Genomic DNA, 20,644 nt, shown 5'->3' on the forward strand with positions numbered 1-20,644 from the left:
ATATACAACAATACAAAGCTTCCGAAGTCCTAAAAGTGATTCCGATTCACTGGCAATTAAGAGCATGCAGCCAACCAACAGACTGAGCACGGGGTCTTCAATGGAGGAGTTAGGAGAAGGACTGGAGGAGCTGAAGGGGTTTGCAACCTCATAGGAAGAACAATATCAGCCAACCAGATCCCTCAGAGATCCCAGGGACTAGACCACCAATGAAAGCGTTCACATGGAGAGACCCATGGCTCCAGTTGCATATGTAGCAGAGGATGGCCTTGTCGGGCACTAATGGAAAGAGAAGCCCTTGGTCCTGTGGAGGCTCAATACTGCAGAGTAGGGAAATGCCAGAGTGGGGAGGCAGGAGTGGGGGGAGAGCACCCTCATAGAAGCATGGGGTATAGGAGAAAGGATAGAGGGTTTATGGAGGGGAAACTGGGAAGGGGGGATAACACTTGAAATGTAAATAAATAAAATAAGCAATAAAAAAGAGTTGGACAGTAAAATAGTGTTTTATTCTTTCCTTCGCCAATTGGCAAAACTCGTTAGGACTAGTAGCTTCCAAGTTGATGAGTATATAAGAAGTGGGGACTCTTAAAGTCAGTAGCTCCTTCCACAATGACAAACTCACTATGAAGGTTTGGAAAACCAACATTCTGGCTATTGCCATCAAAGTTACAAATGTGAGCATTCGCTGACATTAAAATGCTACTTCCAGAAATAAATGTATCCCATGAAATAACCACATATGCTCAGAAATAAATAGATAATGTATATTTCATAAAGGCTATTTCTGACAATAGGTGTGATAATGAAAAATTACACATAAAAATGTCTGTGCGATACAAATGGTTAGCGATGGATGGCCTATTTGCACTCCAAATGTGATTCAGTTGCGTAAGATATATATAAAGTAGACTTATTTGCTTTGATATGAAAAATGCTTCCAAGGCACAATAGGTACGCTACAATCCAGCCCCAAATACAATCTCATTAAGCAAAGAATGTGAGTATAATGTGCAGAAACTTTCAACACAACACCTGACTCTGAGGTGTGTCTACTTAGATGCTGCACAAATTGAAAAAAAACCAGAAGGTGTTATTATATTGGTTATTCTTTCCATCACTGTGATAAAATAATCGGAAAATAGCAATTTAAGAAAGAAAGGACTTGCTGTGGTTCGTGGTTTCTAAGGACAACAATCCACCATGGTACAGAAGGCATAATGGTAAGAGCAACTTCACTTGTGGTGATGGGAATATGCAGACAATTTTCTCCCATCTTATCATATCAGAAGAACAGAATTTGATAGGAAAGTAGCAGGGGTAATACACTGTCCTCTAAAACCCACCCTTGGGGACCTACTTGCTATTGTTAAAATATATGTCCTCAATGCTCTAAGCCCTTCCAAGTTAGGGACCAAGTGTTCAAACACATTAGCCTAAAATGTGACGTTTCAGACTCAAACTCTGACAATCACCATACAGAATGATCTGGACAAACAGATAGAGATGAAGAGAGGACTTAAATCTTCCTATATCAAAAGCTGTCGATTATTGAGTTTGACGGGGGGGGGGGGGTTGGGGGAGGGGTCAGGGACAAAAGTGAATATTTATACATTTTTCTCCACTCTCTGTATCTTTGACCTTTGCTGTTATTTATGTATGCTGATTATTAATTGCATAGCAAAACAATTATAAAGAAATAACTATTTGTCTTTTAAAAGAACACTAGAAAAGAACAATACGAAGTGTAATGATACCTTTCTCTGATTGTCTACAAAATCAAGTGCCAGACATTGAAGCAAATGCTTGTCCCATATTTTTCTATGCGAGAAAACTCTGAGAGATCATTACTACGTGTGCTATTTTAAGTACTTGAACTACAACACAGGTTTTCTCTAAAATCAGTATATGTGGTAGCTTCTATTTTACAGATAAGTTAGTTAAAACAAATCTTGGAGGCTGATTATGGGATGGATTCCCCAGGCAGTCTCTAGATGGTCCATCCTTTTGTCTCAGTTCCAAACTTTGACTCTGTAACTCCTTCCATGGGTGTTTTTTTCCCAATTCTAAGAAGGGGCAAAGTGTTCACACTTTGGTCTTCGTTCTTCTTGAGTTTCATGTGTTTTGCAATTTGTATCTTGTATCTTGGGTATTCTAGGTTTCTGGGCTAATATCCACTTATCAGTGAGTACATATCATGTGAGTTCTTTTGTGATTGGGTTACCTCACTCAGGATGATGCCCTCCAGGTCCATCCATTTGCCTAGGAATTTCATAAATTCATTCTTTTTAATAGCTGAGTAGTACTCCATTGTGTAAATGTACCACATTTTCTATATCCATTCCTCTGTTGAGGGGCATCTGGGTTCTTTCCAACTTCTGGCTATTATAAATAAGGCTGCTATGAACATAATGGAGTATGTGTCCTTCTTACCAGTTGGAACATCTTCTGGATATATGCCCAGGAGAGGTACTGTGGGATCCTCCTCCAAATGTTGACACCATTGCATACACTAGCAAGCGTTTGCTGAAAGGACCCTGATATAGCTGTCTTTTGTGAGACTATGCCGGAGCCTAGCAAGCACAGAAGTGGATACTCACAGTCAGCTATTGGATGGATCATAGGGCCCCCAATGGAGGAGCTAGAGATAGTACCCAAGGAGCTAAAGGGATCTGCAACCCTATAGGTGGAACAACAATATGAACTAACCAGTACCCCCCGGAGCTCTTGTCTCTAGCTGCATATGTATCAGAAGATGGCCTAGTCAGCCATCACTGGAAAGAGAGGCCCATTGGTCTTGCAAACTTTATATGCCTCAGTACAGGGGAACGCCAGGGCCAAAAAGTGGGAGTGGGTGGGTAGGGGAGTGTGGGGGGTATGGAGGACTTTTGGGATAGCATTGGAAATGTAAATGAAGAAAATAACTAATAAATTATAATTAATTAATTAATTAATTTAAAGGAAAAAATCTTGGTACTTAGTAGCTGAGCTAGGTGATCAGCTGGGTTATCTGACTCCAATGATCATATTCCCATTTCCTATATGACAGAGTAAAGAGACTCACACTCACCAAGCAGTCTTGTTTTCCTTCCTATGTTTATGCTTATCACAGAGCTAGCAAGACAGCTCGCTGTACAAAGTACATGCTACACAAACATGAGAACCAGGGTTAGGGTTCCCAGCATCTACATAAAAGCCATGTGTGGCTGCACTTGCCTGTAACATCAGCACTTGAATGCAGAGACAAGTGGATCCCCAGGATCCGCTGACCAACCAGACTCGCCAAAACTGGTCTCTAGGCTCAACAACTGCCCCCTTGCTCAAAAACTAAGGTAGGGGGCAACAAAAGACAACCTCTGACCTCCACATCCACACACAGACACACTCATACATTCACAAAGTGAGCAGGGCGAGGGGGGAGGGAATAAGGAGGTTTTCGGAGGGGAAACATTTGAAATGTAAATAAAGAAAATACCTAATATAAAAAGAAAATATGAATCTAAAAATAAGTTAGAGGCATTTATAATCGTGTGCCTCTAAAATAACGGGGCAATATGGATGTGTTATCTTTGATTACACTTTAAATACAGCATTTATACTAAGAATAACAGCTATTAGGCTAATTCTGTCAAAGCAAGCTAATTAGAGTTAGTGTATAGTTACCTAATATTCCCTGGATTGATATAGGCTATTCTAAACGATAAACAATGATTAGCTAGTGCAACATCTTAACCCCTTTTTTAAAAAAAGCTCTAGATGAGCAAAATGAGAAGGAAAAAGTAAACATACATCTTCTTTGAATGTCCTCGAGAGACAGCATTTTCCGTCTTCCCTGGAGGCTGCTCCCTGAAGCATTCGTGACGCTCATGAGTATGCTTCTCTCTCCCCGAAATTAAAGGAAGCACCTGACCCTATATAGACCTCTTAGGCTTCTGTTTCTGCTTTTATTTTCTAAGCTGTGTGCTGTGAATCAACACATCTGCAAGGTCATGGCGCTCCCTCCCCCACCTAAAAAGGGTCTTAGAGAAGTTTGAGACAGAAACAGGAAATGTGACCGAATTTGCCCACAGTAGGAGCCACAAACCTCCTATGTGGCATCTGTCTGCACTAAGATGTCAGCACCATATCTTAGTGGAAACTATACTAATGTAACCTAACTAGCTCTCAAAAGAAATATACTACTCCTGGGAAAGAGGCAGGAATCCCATCAGAGTCATACATTGTGCACACTAGCACACACACACAGGCATATACACAAATATGCTGTTACTGTTTTTCTCATCACTAAGTGCCCAAAGATATCTCAACTGAGATGTGGGTTCAGCTCAGCGCCCACCACTCAGGATGCATCACTCAAAGGGTGCCTCGTCTAGACTCAATAAAAGAAGAAGCCCCTAGCCCTACTGCAACCAGATACCCCAAGGCTGGTTGATAGAGACCTCCAATATGGGAGGTCTCTTTTCTGAGGAGAAGGGGAGGAGGGATGGGAGGTGAAAGGAGGAGACTAGAAAGAGAGCAGTGAGGGGAAGCTGCAATCAGGATGTAAAGTAAATAAATAGCTTAACCAACTAAAATAAACGGTTTTTTTTTTCTCCAGCTTCTAGGATGAACCCTTCCTAAACCTCCCACTTCACTTGAGGTCTTCATCCCTGTTTCTACTGACTCCCTTCTCTCTGCCCTGGGGCTCTTCTACCTAGCCTGCATCTGACATGATGCCAGGTACAACATGGTTAAGGAGCATGGAGAAAGGAAAGCCAACACAGTTCATTGTGAGTTCATCTTACCTACTCAGAAATCTGAAACCTTTGAATGGAAAACCACAAGGCACCAGAGGATGATAAAAATGAGGCCTGGAGCCAACCGTAAGCCTGATTAGTTAAGGTCTAAGGACAAGTGGATGCTCACAGTCATCTATTGGATGGATCACAGGGCCTATAATGGAGGAGCTAGAGAAAGTACCCAAGGAGCTGAAGGGGTCTGCAACCCTATAGGTGGAACAACATTATGAACTAAACAGTACCCCCAGAGCTCGTGTCTTTAGCTGCATATGTAACAGAACACGGCCTAGTCGGCCATCATTGGAAAGAGAGGCCCATTGGTCTTGTAAACTTTATATGTCCCAGTACAGAGGAACACCAGGGCCAAGAAGTGGGAGTGGGTGGGTAGGGGAGCAGAGCAGGGTGGGGGGAGGGTATAGGGGACTTTCGGGATAGCATTTGAAATGTAAATGAAGAAAATATCTGAGAAAAATTTAAAAAAAAAAGATCTAAGGATAAGAATATTCACGAGGAATAGTGACTTTCAAAATGAGAGGATAGTTGTAGCCCAAAGTATAAAAAGCCTATTAAAGGGGTCTTATTCGTCTCCTTTTCTATGGGAACTGCCTTCCCATCCATAAGGCAGAATTCAGAGTGAGGAAGAGCAGGCGTCACCACTCGTCTGCAGTGGAGTAGCCTGGGTGTGAGGATGATGCCTTCCTCGTCTTCCTCCTCGACACTTGTGGCAGTCAGGAGAGCTGGCCATGGGGTAATGAGAGCAGGAGAGCTAGCTCTGTCCCTTGCCAACTGCAACACTTGGGAGATGTGGGGTCCTGCATCTTACCCTGCTTGACAGTATGTGGCTGAGCAGGCCCCTGAGAGTGAGAGTGCAGGAGAACAGGTCCTGTAAACTTTCTGGTGTGAGGTGATGAGTGTGGGTGCAGGGGTGATGCCTTCGCCCTCCTCCCCTGCCACCTGGAGAGTTGGTTCTGCAGGCATGAGAACAGGAGAGCTAGCCTGCCTCTCCACCCAACCCCAACCCCTCATCCCTGCCATCCCCACTAATGGCTACAGCACTAGGAAGAATGGACCCAGCACTACCTCATCTGGGCAATGCAATGGAACTGGCCCTGGTAGAAGGGGCACAAGTAAGCCAGCCCTGAATGTGCAAGAGCAGAAGAGCTGGCCCAGCCCCTCACAGGCTGCAGCATTTGGAAAAGTGGGCTCCTCACTTTGACTGGGCAACACAGTGGAGCTGGCTCTGGAGGCATGGCTGCCTGTGAGCTATCCAGAGGGAGGGCATGAGAGCTAGAAAGCTCCTGTCAGTGGTAGCATGGGATGACCTAGCTGCAGCAGGGCTGGAGAGCTTGACCCGGTGCTGCAGTTAAAGGAAAGCCAGCTGGCTAACTAGTTCAGCTACTACCCAGGCCCAGATCCAGAGCTCTGAATTAGCCCACCCCAAAATCTATATAATCTTCAAAAGGTTGTAGCTGCTGTCCAGCTGTCCCAAAGCTGCAGAATCTCCATGACACAGGGAAACAACTGGGTAACCCCGGAGCAGTGCTGATGAGAACCCAATGTTGATGGTGTCACAGAAGCCAGAGATCTTGAGCCAGACCAATGACTCACTGCATAAATATTTGCAAGAGAAGATGTGTGAACAGAAGGATATACCGTGGGGCACACTGTGACATACTACAGCTTCCATGATGAGATGTTTTCTATGCTTTGTTTTTGTCATTGGTGGTAGTGGTGATGGTAGTGGTGGTGGAGGGAGAGGTGTGTGTGTGTGTGTGTGTGTGTGTGTAATGGGGGGAGATGTGATTGGACAGGGAGATGAACAGGACTGGGGTGAAAGATGTAAAACTCACAAAGAATCAATAAAAATCTTTTTAAAAAGGAATGGAAATGAAGCTAATATTGAACCAATCTTAATTATAAATCTGCCAAAATGAAGTAATCAAATATATGCCATATTTCTCCATGGCCAGCTTAGCTCTTTGGGTGAAGGCAAGCGACAGGTTAGATGTTCTTGCTGAGGCTATGCTAGAGTAAGAGCTCTTTTCAAAGTTGTTTTATTTACAACAAAGACAGAATGAAGGCAAGGATAACCCTCCGGATAAAACTGAATCCGGTTACTGTTTCCTCCCCGTCTCTGGGTGCTCTGCTAAAAGTAAACTCTGAGGGAAGAGACCATCAGAGAGGAAACACACAGCTACTCTGAGACAAGTAGGAGATGCTACATTTTGCCTTCCTTCAGCAGGAAGGTGTTAGGCAGCTGTGGTTATTCCTCGCATACGTTTCAGTCATCCTGTTTATGCAATGCAGAAGATGGTCAGATAATTGCGTTATTGCACTACAAAACAGGCAGCTGAATGTGGAGCGGAACCCAGAAATGGAAACCTTGTCAGTTACTGTTAGAGAATCATCATATGAAACCTATTGTTCATTTTCTTTTCAGTCCATTAGCTACACGGATGAAAGGAACGGCTCTCCCAACACAGAATATTCCAATTTCCAATTTCACTTAGCACTTTCCCTACCTTACTTGGAAAGTAAAATACATTTATATTCTGGGCTTAATTTGTTGCTTCCGACTAGGACTTTATTTTTGTCACAGACAACACTGAGTAATTGCTCTCTGGAATGAAGCCTCGAGGACACGGTACCTCTGACACAGATGAGGCTGGCCAGGCCTTCTGTTTAGTAGATGGTCTGGTGACTGGAACACAATATCCAACAACCACTTAGGCTCCTTATTTCAGTTTTAGACAATTGTAAAATGTCTTGACTCCAACTTGCCTTAATTAATAAAATCTATGTGTACATATTTAATGCACACTAATATCCTACATAATGGCATTACAGTCCGGAACAGATTGAAAACAATAGCTGATGAAGATTTGGATGGAGCGGAAGATTTCCTCACACTTAGTGAGGATGTAGCCACCATGATGTCATAGCGCCATGCATAATTCACACCTCCACAGTAGCACTGCTGTCAGCAAACCTACCTCATAACCAGCTGTATAAACACACAACACATACAATTATGTGTGGCACATAGTATATAATAACAATAAGTGACTTGCCCTCACTGTGCTTCTTATCATTTTTTTTTGAGGACTGACTAAATTTTGTCTCTGTTCCTGTAGCAAACACCACATAGTAGTTTGAATAAGGAATCCCACCCTCCTCCATAGGGAATGCTTAAAACGTATGGTCGTGTTAAAGGAATTGAGTCATTGGGGGTAGGTTTGAGGTTTTAAAAACTTCATGCCATTCCCAATGTGCCCTCTTGCCCTCTCTACTTTGCAATTTTGGTTCAAGATGCAAGCCCTTAGCATCTACTCCAGTTGGCATGTCTACCCACTGCCACTTTTCCCCACCAACATGGTGATGAATATTTAACCCTCTGGAACTAATAAGACCAAGAAAACACTTTCTTCTACAAGCTGCCTTGGTCATGGTGTTTCATCACAGCAATGGGAAAACAATTGTGACAGAATTTGATACCAGGAGTGGGGTATTACCATGACAGGCTTGACAGTGATGTTTCTTTGGAAGAATGTGGGAAAATTTGCAACTTTGGACTAGAAAAGCAGTTGAACATTGTAGGTAAAGCTTAACAGGCCATGCTAGTATAAGCTTGGACGATAGGAGAACTGAGAACTATGCAGACTGTGAAGGCCCACCCAGTTTGAGAGGTTTCAAATAAAAACAACAGTAGCAGCTGGACTAGATACCATTCTTGTGATACTCAAATAATGTGTCCCCTTTCTATCCATGTCCTGAGAACTTGCCTGAAGCTGAATTTTAAAGCAATGAACTAATTCCTTTAGTGGAGGAGATTTCAAAAAGCCTAATAATGACTCTGTCATATGGTTATTAATAATCAGTCTTATTCGGCTCTACAATAAAAAAAGAGCAAGTAGGACAGAAAGAAATACAAAATGTACAATTTGAAGAGGAAAATAAGGTACTGGGAACTCAAATGTTGCTGCCAAGGCTTATGCTGAAAGAGGTAAGGAGATTAAGGAAGAGGCCTAACCTAAGAGGCAAACCTACCACATAACCATCTATATAAAATACAGCATATGTATATATATATATATATATATATATATATATATATATATATATATATATACTGTAATCTTATTACCATATAACCAGTTATATAAAATATAGCACATCCATTTATGTGCAGTACATACTATTTGATAACAGTAAGTGACTGTATGAGTCATGGTTCTCTAGAAGAATAGAACTGACAGAATGAATAGAGAGGAGGGGAGTATATCTACTAGAATGTCTTACGGGCTGTGGTCCACCTAGTCCAACAATGGCTGTCTACCATAGTAAGGTTCAGAATCCAATAGCTGTTCAGTCCATAAGACTGGATGTCTTATATTGTTTTCAGGATGTACCAGAATCCCAAAGAAGTAGGCTCTAATGCCAGTGAAGAAATGGACTTGCCAGTGAGAGTGATAGCAAGTAGGCAGAGAACAAAAGCTTCTTTCTTCCATGTCCTATGCTATAAGGAGGTGTAGCCCAGACTAAAGTCGGATCTTCTCATCTCAAAAGATCTGCATTAAAAGTTGGTCTTCCCATTCTATGCCCCAGTATAGTAGAATGGCAGGGCCAGGAAGTGGGAGTGGGTGGGTTGGGAAGCAGGGCGAGGGGAGAGGGGATAGGGGATTTTCAGAGAGGAAATAGGAACGCAGATAACATTTGAGATGTAAATAAAGAAAATATCTAATAAAAAAGTTGTTCTTCCCACTTCAAATTATTTAATTAAGAAAAACCCTTCCAGCCACTTGAGTTACAGTTAATTCAAGATTTAATCAAGTTGACAACCAAGAGCAACCATCAGAGTGACTATGGATGAGTGCAAGAGCTAACCCAGGTAAGTTTCCAAACTGTGAAAGGAAAAGGCCTAATGAACTTTCTGCTCCCACAAAGGATAAACAAACAAAAGCTCTTCCTAATGCAGTTCACGGAGCATATCCCAAGTTTATAACCAAATTCGGCAGTGTTCTACACACAGTGCCTTAGAATACTGAAGGTTACATGAGTAAATCGTTCATAGAATCTTCGTCTGTAGTCTCCGAGAGCTGTTGGGACCAGGAAACCTGCAGGAGGATTACTTTGCATGAAAACCTTGAGAGTACATTTTGTGAAGGTATGAAGTGACGCCTGGGTTGAGTTGTAGACCCCATGGCATTGGAGATTACAGAGCTGTAAGACATCTGCCAAGGAGATCTGCACACAGAGAGTAGAATCACCCCAAGAGAGAGAAGGATGTTTGGGGAAGAAAAGGTAGAGAGAGACACAAGCACACACCTAAGCCACTCTGACACCAGACGTGAACCTACAAGGTTTGGAGTTTGCCTTACGGAGTCTCCTCCTTACTCTGTTACAGTATTTCCTCACTATGCTCCTATTCCCCTCTTTTGAAATGGTAATGCATGTTCTATGCCATTATACACTGGGAATATACAATTTAATTTTCTTATCTTAAAGGGGATTACTATGAAAAGACTCTTGATTTTTAGAAAAGACTTTGTGCTTTCACACCGTTTACAACCTTTCTTGATTATTCTCAGAAACCACGTCAAGTTATTGACCTAGACCATTTACATTCACACGAATACACTCAGGGATATTCACACAATGATGAAATTTCCTAACAAAGCATTTCTCAAAAGTAACCATTTTATTAATTATACATTTAGTTTTCAACATAATCCTTCAAACGTGATCTATATTCATTCCCACTTTCCAGAAAACTAAACAGAAGTTGGAAAGTGTTAGTAAATCTACTGTGGTCACTGAGTTAGCCACTGAAGCAAAACAAAGAAGAATTTGACCTTCTGCTTACCTAATTTAGAAGTCCATGTTTTATTTACCATGCTCTGGGAGAGAGTTGGGAGAGGAGGGGAGGTGTGTTTGCACGAATGGAGAATAAGCATGCACACACGAACATGTGCATGAGGAGGCCAGAAGTTAATATTGGGCATCTTCCTCCATCACACTCTTCAGATCTCACTTACACTCAGCTGACTGGACGGAGGGTTCCAAGGACCCTCCTGTCTCTGTGACATTCAGTTTTTCTATAGTGCCAGGGATAGGACTCAGGTCTTTGTGCTTAAGTAGAAAACTCTTTATTAACTGGGCTGTGTCCCCAGCACTGGGAGAGTGTTGATTTAAGGATGGTCAAACCTAAGGAAAAACTGCAGTGAAGGACAAAAACAATAAAAGACGTACCCTGTTATTAATCTGCCTCTCGGTTTATGTTCAGTTACTTTGATATTCTTTTTCCACGGGACAGATCAATAACCTACAAGCTGACTCTCAAGTTGTCACCTACAGCCCAGTAAAACACTTCTGCTGAGCAGTTCTGCTGTCCATGTCTTACTGGAAGAAGTCTCCTCATTCTCAGAACTTGAGGAGAATATGCAGGCTAGACTATACATACTTGAATGGTACAGATCAAGCCAAAGGGGTAGTAGAATTTCTCAAGGAAGCTGCAGTTCTAATAACCAAGGAGAAATCTAAAATTGTTTACCTTGCCCCTCCATCATGCTTTGATCCTCTGTGTTAGCTTATTCCATTCCCATTGCCAATAACAGAAGTGAGTATGGCAATGTGAACAGGAAAATGAGAGGAGGGGAGAAAGGGCTCCTAGACTTCGCAATTCATATAATGTACAGCTTGGGTCAATCTATGAACCTGGAAGTGTCACTAAAGCATTCAGTAATGGTCATCCATGAAAATATACATACAAGTAACACTAGACAGACCAAGCAAGTTATATGTAGCAACATATGTGTGTATAGACATACAACCATATGTACATGAAATAAATTTTTAAAGACCGTGAACTTGAAAGAGAGCAAGGGAGGGTTGGAGGAATGAAAAGGAGAGAGAAATTTTTTAATTATATTATAATCCCCCAAAAAGTTAAAGGGAAAAAATAGACATTTGGGCCCTTTACTACTGGTCCTACTTTCTCTCTGTGGATGTCTGTGTAAGATGCAGACTCGGGCTGCCACCCTTAAATCACAGATGAAAGCACATTTTTTTCTCAAGGGCTCTACTTGGCTCAATTCAGAGGATGACACACACACCCCTTGAATCCTTCATTATAAGCAGATCATAGCCCATTAACCAAACTCTGGTCAAAAGCTGGAGTTAAGCTATAGAATCAGCCCCACCCAAGGTATGAACTGAGTCAGGAGTGGGACTGACAAAAGAAAACTACAAAACCAGACATGATGACATAAACCTGCCATCCGGAGGCTGAGACAGGAGGTCCATTGGTTAGACGTTGTCAACTTAATGGACACTAATGTCACTTGGGAAGAGGAAACTTCGGTTGGAGAAACTGACACCATCAGATTCACCTGTGGGATATTTTCTTAGTTACTGGTTGATGTGGGAGGTCTCAGCCCATGGTGGGAAGTGCTACTCCCACAAACAATGCCTCCATGGGAAGGTGGTCACTGGTTGCGAAAGAATGCAAGCTGAGCAAGCCAGTCAGCAGCCTGTCTCCATGGCTTCAGCTTCAGTTCCTAACTCCAGGGTCCTGCCTGGAGCTCCTGCCCTGGGTTTCCTAGGTAACAGACCACCGCGAGGAAGTCTAAGCCAAATAAAACCTTTCCTCCCCAAGTTGCCTTTGGTCATGCAAGTCACTACAGCAACCACATGAAAGTTAGAACAAAAGACATTGCCATGAGTTCTCCAAGAAACAAGGATATAGTTACTGGACGAAGAAGGCAGGGAGCTGGATCAACTACAACTGGGTGGTACAAAGAGAGGGACAACCAACCAAATAGATGTATTTCCAACATGGGAGAGGCCTCCATCTAGGCTAGAAGTCTGCAGGAGTAATAGGGCTTTTTTTTTCCTCCCTGTTTCTAGGCAGTAGCTCAAGAGGCAAACTCAGACTGGCAATTAGCTGTCAGCTGATCACCAATTCAAATGTCCTGGAGTGGGCCGTGCTGATGATCTGCACTTGCAGTAATCATTTGGCTGGGTGAATCAAATTATACTTTCCAATGCCACTTCAAATCAGGATTGCTCTGTCTGCATTCATTTCTGGCAGCAAGTATTACCATGCAAGTTATTTTCTTTGATATTGACTCTACGTGGGCAAGAGATGAATTTGGGCTTCTTTCGAACGTCTGCTCTACCAGAAAGACTGAAAGTCTTAGAGATTTGTAAAGAGACTAATTAGGATCTATTCCGTTTTAATGGCTAGGCTTTCGCGCTAAAACGGGATAGGGAAATGCGATCTGCCCTTGCAAGGTGGAGATTTTTCTTCTCAGTAGCTATCGGATTTGGGAACCTCATTCTTTCATAATGCCATGTGCGGAGATCAATCAGATGTAATGATCAAAAGGGAGTTTGCCTAGATCGATCCCGATAAACAAATAACTACTATAGTGGCAAGCCTAATGTGTTCTTCGCTTCGAATTCAGTTGCCAATAATTGGCCTCATTAACGTCTGTGAAGTTAGTTGCTCACTAAAGTTGGGCAAGCTGTACATTAGATGTGTTCAGTGGCTTGCAAACCTTTGGGAATAATAGACTCCTGAGTCAGCACGTTGCTGGTTCCTTGGAAGTGAAGAAGCTAAGAAGTGAAACCAAGGCTAAGTAGACTTAGAAGAGGTGGAAGTGGATCGGACTATACGCATCACCTCCCTGTAAATTAAAACTGTCTTTCTCAAACTAAATACAGGGGTTGGTTAGCTTTGTGTCCATTTTTTTAAAAGATTTGATTTTGACAGAAAATGAACTTGATTTCTCTGTGCCATCCAGCTCTCAAATTACCCTGCCCACATCTGCCAGATGCCTGTGTTGTCAATTATAAAAACTGTATCCAGCCTGGGTTATGAGAATGCCGTTTGCAGGCGCCACAACCACAGATGCCCTTGGGTTGAACATCAGGCTCGCTGCAATCTTCCCAAAGAAGGAAATATACTTCCAGCTGCTACACCAGACTCATCCTTCTTGGAGAGAGGAGGAACCCAGCAAGTGAGCCCTCTGTGGAGTGTGTAAAATATGCATTCGGGGAGACAAGAGGCAGTGGGGAAAGTAGAAATAGATTTAACAACATCATCTACTCTCCGGTCAAAACAGCAAGGGTTGATGGACTGTATGTGGTATGTATTTTGCCTAGAGATAAAGGGTTTTTTTTTCTTGTCCTGAATTACTCTACATATCAGTACCATCCATATTTCTCAACAATACCCATTTTTTTACTTCATATTCTGTCATTGGTGTCTTTGAATTGCACTAGAAACATATCTATTTTTTCCATTCTAGCCTTTCTAAGTGTTGCCCAGGAAAATTTCAGCGCCATGTCGTTTAGTCAACATTTTAAGAATCTGAGGAAGACAAAGGATCTCATTGGATAAGTGATTTTCCAACCAAATGAGAACTAACCTGGGTATCAATTATTTCAATTTCCTCCAGGATTCTTCACCCACCACATCAGTCTAGAACTTAGATCCAACAAGATATGGTCTCGGCAGAACCCAGTACTGCAATGACCTCCTAATTGGTTTTGCTGTTTGGATTCTTATTCCCATGCCAATTCATTTCCACACAGAAGTGTCAGTCATCTCTTCATAGAAAGTGCATCTTGCCCCCATCCTCCTTCCAATCATCCAGGCATGACAATGCCTTAAGAGTGTCCCTGACTGCTATGGAATTCCACCTTAGCTCACACTGATGCCACCTACCCATCATTCCACTCCAGTCCTCTGACTGGGATGCAATTCTCCTTGTGGGATGCTCTCTTCATGGTTTCTTCCTCCTGGATTCTGATGTTATGGCTCTGGATCCAGAGTCACCTACAGGTAAACCGGTCTTACTTAACATTCCTTCCTCATATGCCTTTCCTTCCTCTCTTTCAAGTTCATGGCCTCCTTTTTATTGTTTGATGTTACGTGTGCGTGTGCGTGTGTGTGTGTGATACATATATATGTATATAATGCATATAACTTGTTCAGTCTGTATTGTGTTACTTGTTTGTTTTCAGGGCTGACCATTTGGATAACCAATAAGCATGCTCTCCTCCCATTGAAAGGCTATTTCTGCTACTGTCAAGATTCCTTGTTGCCTGTAGTTCTTTTATGTAGCATTGAGACCTTGTGACCTTTTCCCTTTGTACATACAAAAGACCACTTTGGTATGTCTATTGTTGTCTTTATTTGGCTCGTGTTTAGGTCGTATTTAGGAAGTCATGTTAGTGAGACTTTATAGGTGTAGCTTCTGAGATAATGAGGAGACAGAGTCTCTTAGCAAACTCCCCGGTTGTCTAGCTCTTAGAATCTTCTCTCCCCTTCTTCTACAACATTCCACAAACCTTAGATACAGGAGTGTTTTGTAGATATATCCATTAACACTTAAATCCACAACTCTGTATTTTGATTTGTGTTGTTTTCTATAACAGCCATGCAAGCTTCCAAAAGAGGAAGCAACCAATGGCCCAACCCAGCTATGACACCTATGGACCACTATGAACCAGTATGACACAATAATCCTAAGGGTGTGGTAGTGGCATGCACGCATTGGCAGTAACCGTCAGTTCTTTGATTGGACTTAAGACCAGCTCACCAAGAGGAAAAGTGTGCCTGCTACTGGAAATCTGGCCTAGTGCTAGTGAAGTAATGTATCTTGGAGAAGACACAACCACCACTTCACTAAACCAACATAATCCCCAGCTACACTCTAAATATCTGTCCTTATGCCCACACATAAGTATAGTCCTTAGCCGTCATCAAGAAGACTTCTCTTCACAACGGGCACAGGACATTAGAGAAACCCCACTGCTTTTTCGCAGATCACAATGATTATGTTCTTCATGAGAGGCGTCATCATTTCAAATCACATGGGCTGTTTTCTTACCTGAGTCTTCCCCACCAGAATGAAAATCAGAAGTGGATCTAAACCTGCTCTGCCTAATTCCCCACTTCATCGCCGTGCCCTAACTACATCCTGGTATGCTCTAAGCCACTGGGAAGAAAAATGTTCGAGATACTAAATAGCATCTTAAAAGATCACCAGATCATGGTTCACCAGCTATTTTGAAAACTACACAAACCTAATGTTGAGTAGCCAGGACCGAGTGTTAATTCTCTTGCCTCTTCCTACAATATGGCGATTTACGTATGTATCTTTTTTTTTTTCAAACTAAAACACTGTCTCTGGAAATTGAAGAAGAGAAAAGGAAAAAAAGAAAGTCTGAAGCACACCAGAAAACTCTAGGCTACTTTCTTTTTCATTATAAGTCAGACAAGGTTCACGAGAGTAAGCATCCGTGCGTCAGTACTCTGGAAGTTGGAAATTAGATCAATTGAATGGGAGGACACCCGCATCTCCTGTTAATGTTTTCTTCCTCGAATGAAGACAATGAGGTGATGTGAGCCATGACTCCATATGAAAATGAGACTTTGCATTTCTATTTTCTTCTACATTAAAGCACTCTCTTTTTTTTTATCATTTTAGACTCTTTTTGTTGGTAAATGTCTCGATATTTTACATTTATTAGGATCAGGCCCATTTACTATTGTGCAAGTTAGACAAGCACAGATATAGAGTCTCTCTAAAGCATTATTTCTAAATTACGCAGTAAACATACGAGACTGAGCAAGAAACCCACCCCGCAACACTTCCACTACTGTGTTAGAAAATACTAACGCAGCCGGGCGTGGTGGCGCACGCCTTTAATCCCAGCACTTGGGAGGCAGAGGCAGGTGGATTTCTGAGTTCGAGGCCAGCCTGGTCTACAAAGTGAGTTCCAGGACAGCTAGGGCTATACAGAGAAACCCTGTCTCGAAAAACCAAAAAAAAAAAAAAAAAAAAAAAAAAAAAAAAAAAAAAAAAAAAAAAAAGAAAATACTAACGCTCTCATCAAACTTCCCTACTTTTAAGAGGCAAATATACATATTGTCCTCTGCATTTTTACTGGATCAAGTAAACAGATTGGTCAGGAATACACTGGATGCCCTATCTGTCACATAACGTTCAAAAATGTTCAAAATTAAGCCTATACTAATCAGATTTTTTTTTTGCCTATCTCTTACAAATAGCAACACATAAGAAACTTGATTTTGCTGTGAAATATCCGTTGATTTCTGATTAGCTGATTATAGAAGTCAGAAGCAATGCCAAAATGAAGTGATGACTCACGATGAGATGACAGTGCACAAGGGTCTTTAAATTTATAATTGCCCTTGGATCTACTTAATTTAGCCTAAAGTCATGAGGCATAATTGAGACAAATGGCTGCACAGAGCAGGTATCAGACATGACAGGAGGCTGCCTGTAATCATTTTGTTGCACTATTTCCACCTGAGGACTTTTTCAGCCAATACTTCTCCTAGAATGGCTATTACATTTTATAGGATTTTTCCCACCATTAGCTGTAATTGCATTTACATGTTAAATGCTCACAACAAATGAAAACCGTGATCCCATTGTTTCACAGGGTGGAAGCCATGATTACTGCTACCCTGAATGGCGAACAAATCTAAAAAGCATCATTTAATTTCTCCTCCTTGTGTGGCACCTATGTAAGCTCTGTGGGAAAGCCTGTTTACTTCAAGGCTCTTCTATTTTTGAAACAGAATAGGTTCTTACCCATATTTGGGGAAAAAAAAACTCAAGATTTCACAACCAGCCGAGCAGAAGACACTTCAAAGGTTATTTTTGTCTAGGGGATTTGTTTACAATTAAATATAATTCTTTCTCAAGTACATTTGACTAAGAAGTTGTCCTTTTACTGTGCTTCAAGCAGAACAGTTGACTGGTCACTTATGGATATTGTTTGTCTGGTTGCTTTTAGTCATATAGCATAGGACAACACTCTCCAGCACTTGTGTTGGAAGCTATATTCAACCACAGAAACATCAGGGATGGAAGACATTTAGTATTTCATAGCCAATTTTCTCTTCCAAGAAATCTCAGCAACTTACTCTAAACATTTTAGAGTTTATTGTTCCAGCAGATTATTCTGGGTTGTAATTTATCAGGAAATATTCAGGGTCACTTAGATCAAGTAAAATAAGTAAGAGAAAATATAGTAGTGGCTCTATATAAAACTATTAAAATCTACAGCTACTTGATCACTCTTGAACTTTTTGACTTGGTGTCCTGTTTGTCTGATCATCCTTTCTCAACTACCAATAACTTCCCAAGACACTTTGGCCTTCACCTAGAGCAGCAAACAAGCTACAGGATGCTCACATTCTATAGACCAAACATCTTCATAAGAACTCAGCTGTTCCAAGGATGCTTCCAAAGGGAGCAGGTTTCTGTTGCTATGTAACCAATGTTCAATTCAACTTTCAAGCTTCTGGAAATTTTCATTCTTCTGTGCTTTAGTTGTTTGTTATATTGTGGGAGGTTTGGGTGGTGGTGGTGGTGATGGTGGTGGGGGTGATGGTGGTCTTTGGTGTGTTTATTTTGCTTTGGTTTTTGTTTTGTGGTGCTATAGATTGAACCTAAGCAACTTGAAAAGCAACTACTCTGCCAATGAGCTAAGAGACCCACTCTCAGACCCTGAGTTGTCATCTTAGTTTGGCCTCTGGCTTATTCGTTTTTGAACTTTCTTACATTTCTTTTCCATATAGTGAGATCTAAGTTATTTGAGCAATAGTAGCTCCCATATAAGAATCTGAGTTGATTTTAAATTGCATGTTCTGTGCTATTAATGGAACATTCTTGTAAATTGTTCAAGGCTCCAACCAAACAGGTTTCTAGCTGTGTTGTCCTGAATGAGAATGCCCCCCTACCATGTGTTCATATGTTTGAATACATGGTCCCCAGTTGGTGGAATTGTTTTGGAGGGAAGTATGTGGCCTTATTGTAGGAGCTGTGCCATGGGGACAACTCTGTAGCTCCAAAATCCTTCTGCCAGTCCTGATGTAATCTATGCTTCATGAATGCAGTTTAAGATGTGAGCACCAATCTGTTCAACTATTAAGCAATTTATTGTATAAGCTGCCTTTTTCACAACACAGAAAAGTACCTGATAGAGAAATTGGTACCAGGAATGGGGTGTTACAGTAACAGTTCTAACCATGCTGATGGTGATGTTGATGTGCAGGTTTTTTGCTTTGGTTTGCTGTTTGTTTGTTTGTTTGTTTGTTTGTTTGTTTGTTTAAGCAATGTATGTGACTTTGGAACTTTGCACTAGAAAACTGGCTAAGTGATGTAAATGTAGCTTAATGGTCCACCTTAAAAGAAGCTTGGAAGATGGTAGCCCTGAGAGCTACGTGGACTGTGGAGGCCCAGCTCAAGAGGATTCCTATAGGAACAATATTAGCAACAGGTCTAGAGATATGGCTGCCTTTCACTCTGTCCTAATAACTTGCCTGAGGCTAAATTTAAAAGCACTGGTCTAATTCCTTTAGTGGAGAACATTTCAAGACAGCCTGATGTTGATTCTGTTACATAGTTATGAATAATCACTCTCATGTGGGGACACCATGAAAGAGAGCACGAGGGACAGAAAGAAATGGAAAACACTACAGTTTTGGGATGAAAAGGACATTGGCAAGCTCAATGCTACAGCTAAAGCTTGTGAACTGTTAAGAGATAAAAAAGAACCAAATCTGCTTTGTAAAAAGGGGGGAAATACCCTCAGAGCAACACCCAACTCAGCTAAGCCACAAATTTGTAATGGAGTGGCTTAAGGAATTGTCTGCTCCCAGGAAGGAGCAACAAACTGAAGCTACTGCAAATGTGATTCAAGGAAGCCAGGCTCAGTCCCAGCAAGTAGCCAGACTTAGCAGCCTCATCCCCATGGCGCTGGACTTAAAGTCATGACCGATAAATGAGTAAAGGGATTGTGAAATCTCCCTTCCAATGTTACAGAGGGACACAGAGGCCAGGAGATGTCTGTGTCAGGGATGTCCCTTCATGGAAGCCATTAAAGTCCATTGGATGAAGCTGTGAAAGTGAAATCTGGATTGAGTCAGAGACCCCAAGATGCCAGAGATGTGAGGCATCTGCCAAGGAGAGCTGCAGACAAGGAGTGGAGCCACCTCAGGAGAGGGAAGTACAATGCAGGCAACAACACTGGAAGGACAGTCACATAAGTCCTCTGACATCAGAAGTGGAGCTACAAGATTTGGAGTTTCCCTGCTGAATATTGATTGGTCTTGCTGGTCCAGGATTGCTTCACTATTGTTAGCATTCTGGTTAAGCTCCTCCCCCACAGTTACCTGGCAACGGGGATGGAGACCTGAGCCACTATAAAAGGGGCTGTTGCCCCCTCTTCCCTCTCTTGCTTCTTTCTTGCTCTTGCTCTTGCTCTTCTCTTCTTGCTCTCTATCTCCTCGCCACTTCCCCATTTCCTTCCCTTTCCCCTCTCTCCACGTGCTCATGACCATGGCTGGCCTCTACTTCTCTTCTCTTCTCTCTTCTCTTCTTCTTCCTCTTCTTCTTCTTCCTCTTCTTCTTCTTCTTCTTCTTCTTCTTCTTCTTCTTCTTCTTCTTCTTCTTCTTCTTCTTCTTCTTCTTTTTCTTCTTCTTCTTCTTCTTCTTCTTCTTCTTCTTTTCTCTCTCTCTCTCTCTCTCTCTCTCTCTCTCTCTCTCTCTCTCTCTCTCTCTTTCTCTGCCTCTACTACCCTCTTAACTCTCCTCCCCATGCCATGAATAAACTCTATTCTATCCTATACTATACTGTCATGTGGCTGGTCCCTCAGGGGTAAGGGATGCCTTGGCATGGGCCCACTGAGACATCCCACTCCCCCCATGCCTACCACATCCCCATCAAAATCAAACATATTCTTTCTCTCTTCATGTTTTTATAAAGACATCAACTATGCCCCCCAATCTTCCTTTTTGGTGTGTGTGTGTGTGTGTGTGTGT

Source organism: Mus musculus, chromosome 10 (genome assembly GCF_000001635.26).
Source record: "Mus musculus strain C57BL/6J chromosome 10, GRCm38.p6 C57BL/6J".
Classification (NCBI taxonomy): Eukaryota; Metazoa; Chordata; class Mammalia; order Rodentia; family Muridae; genus Mus; species Mus musculus.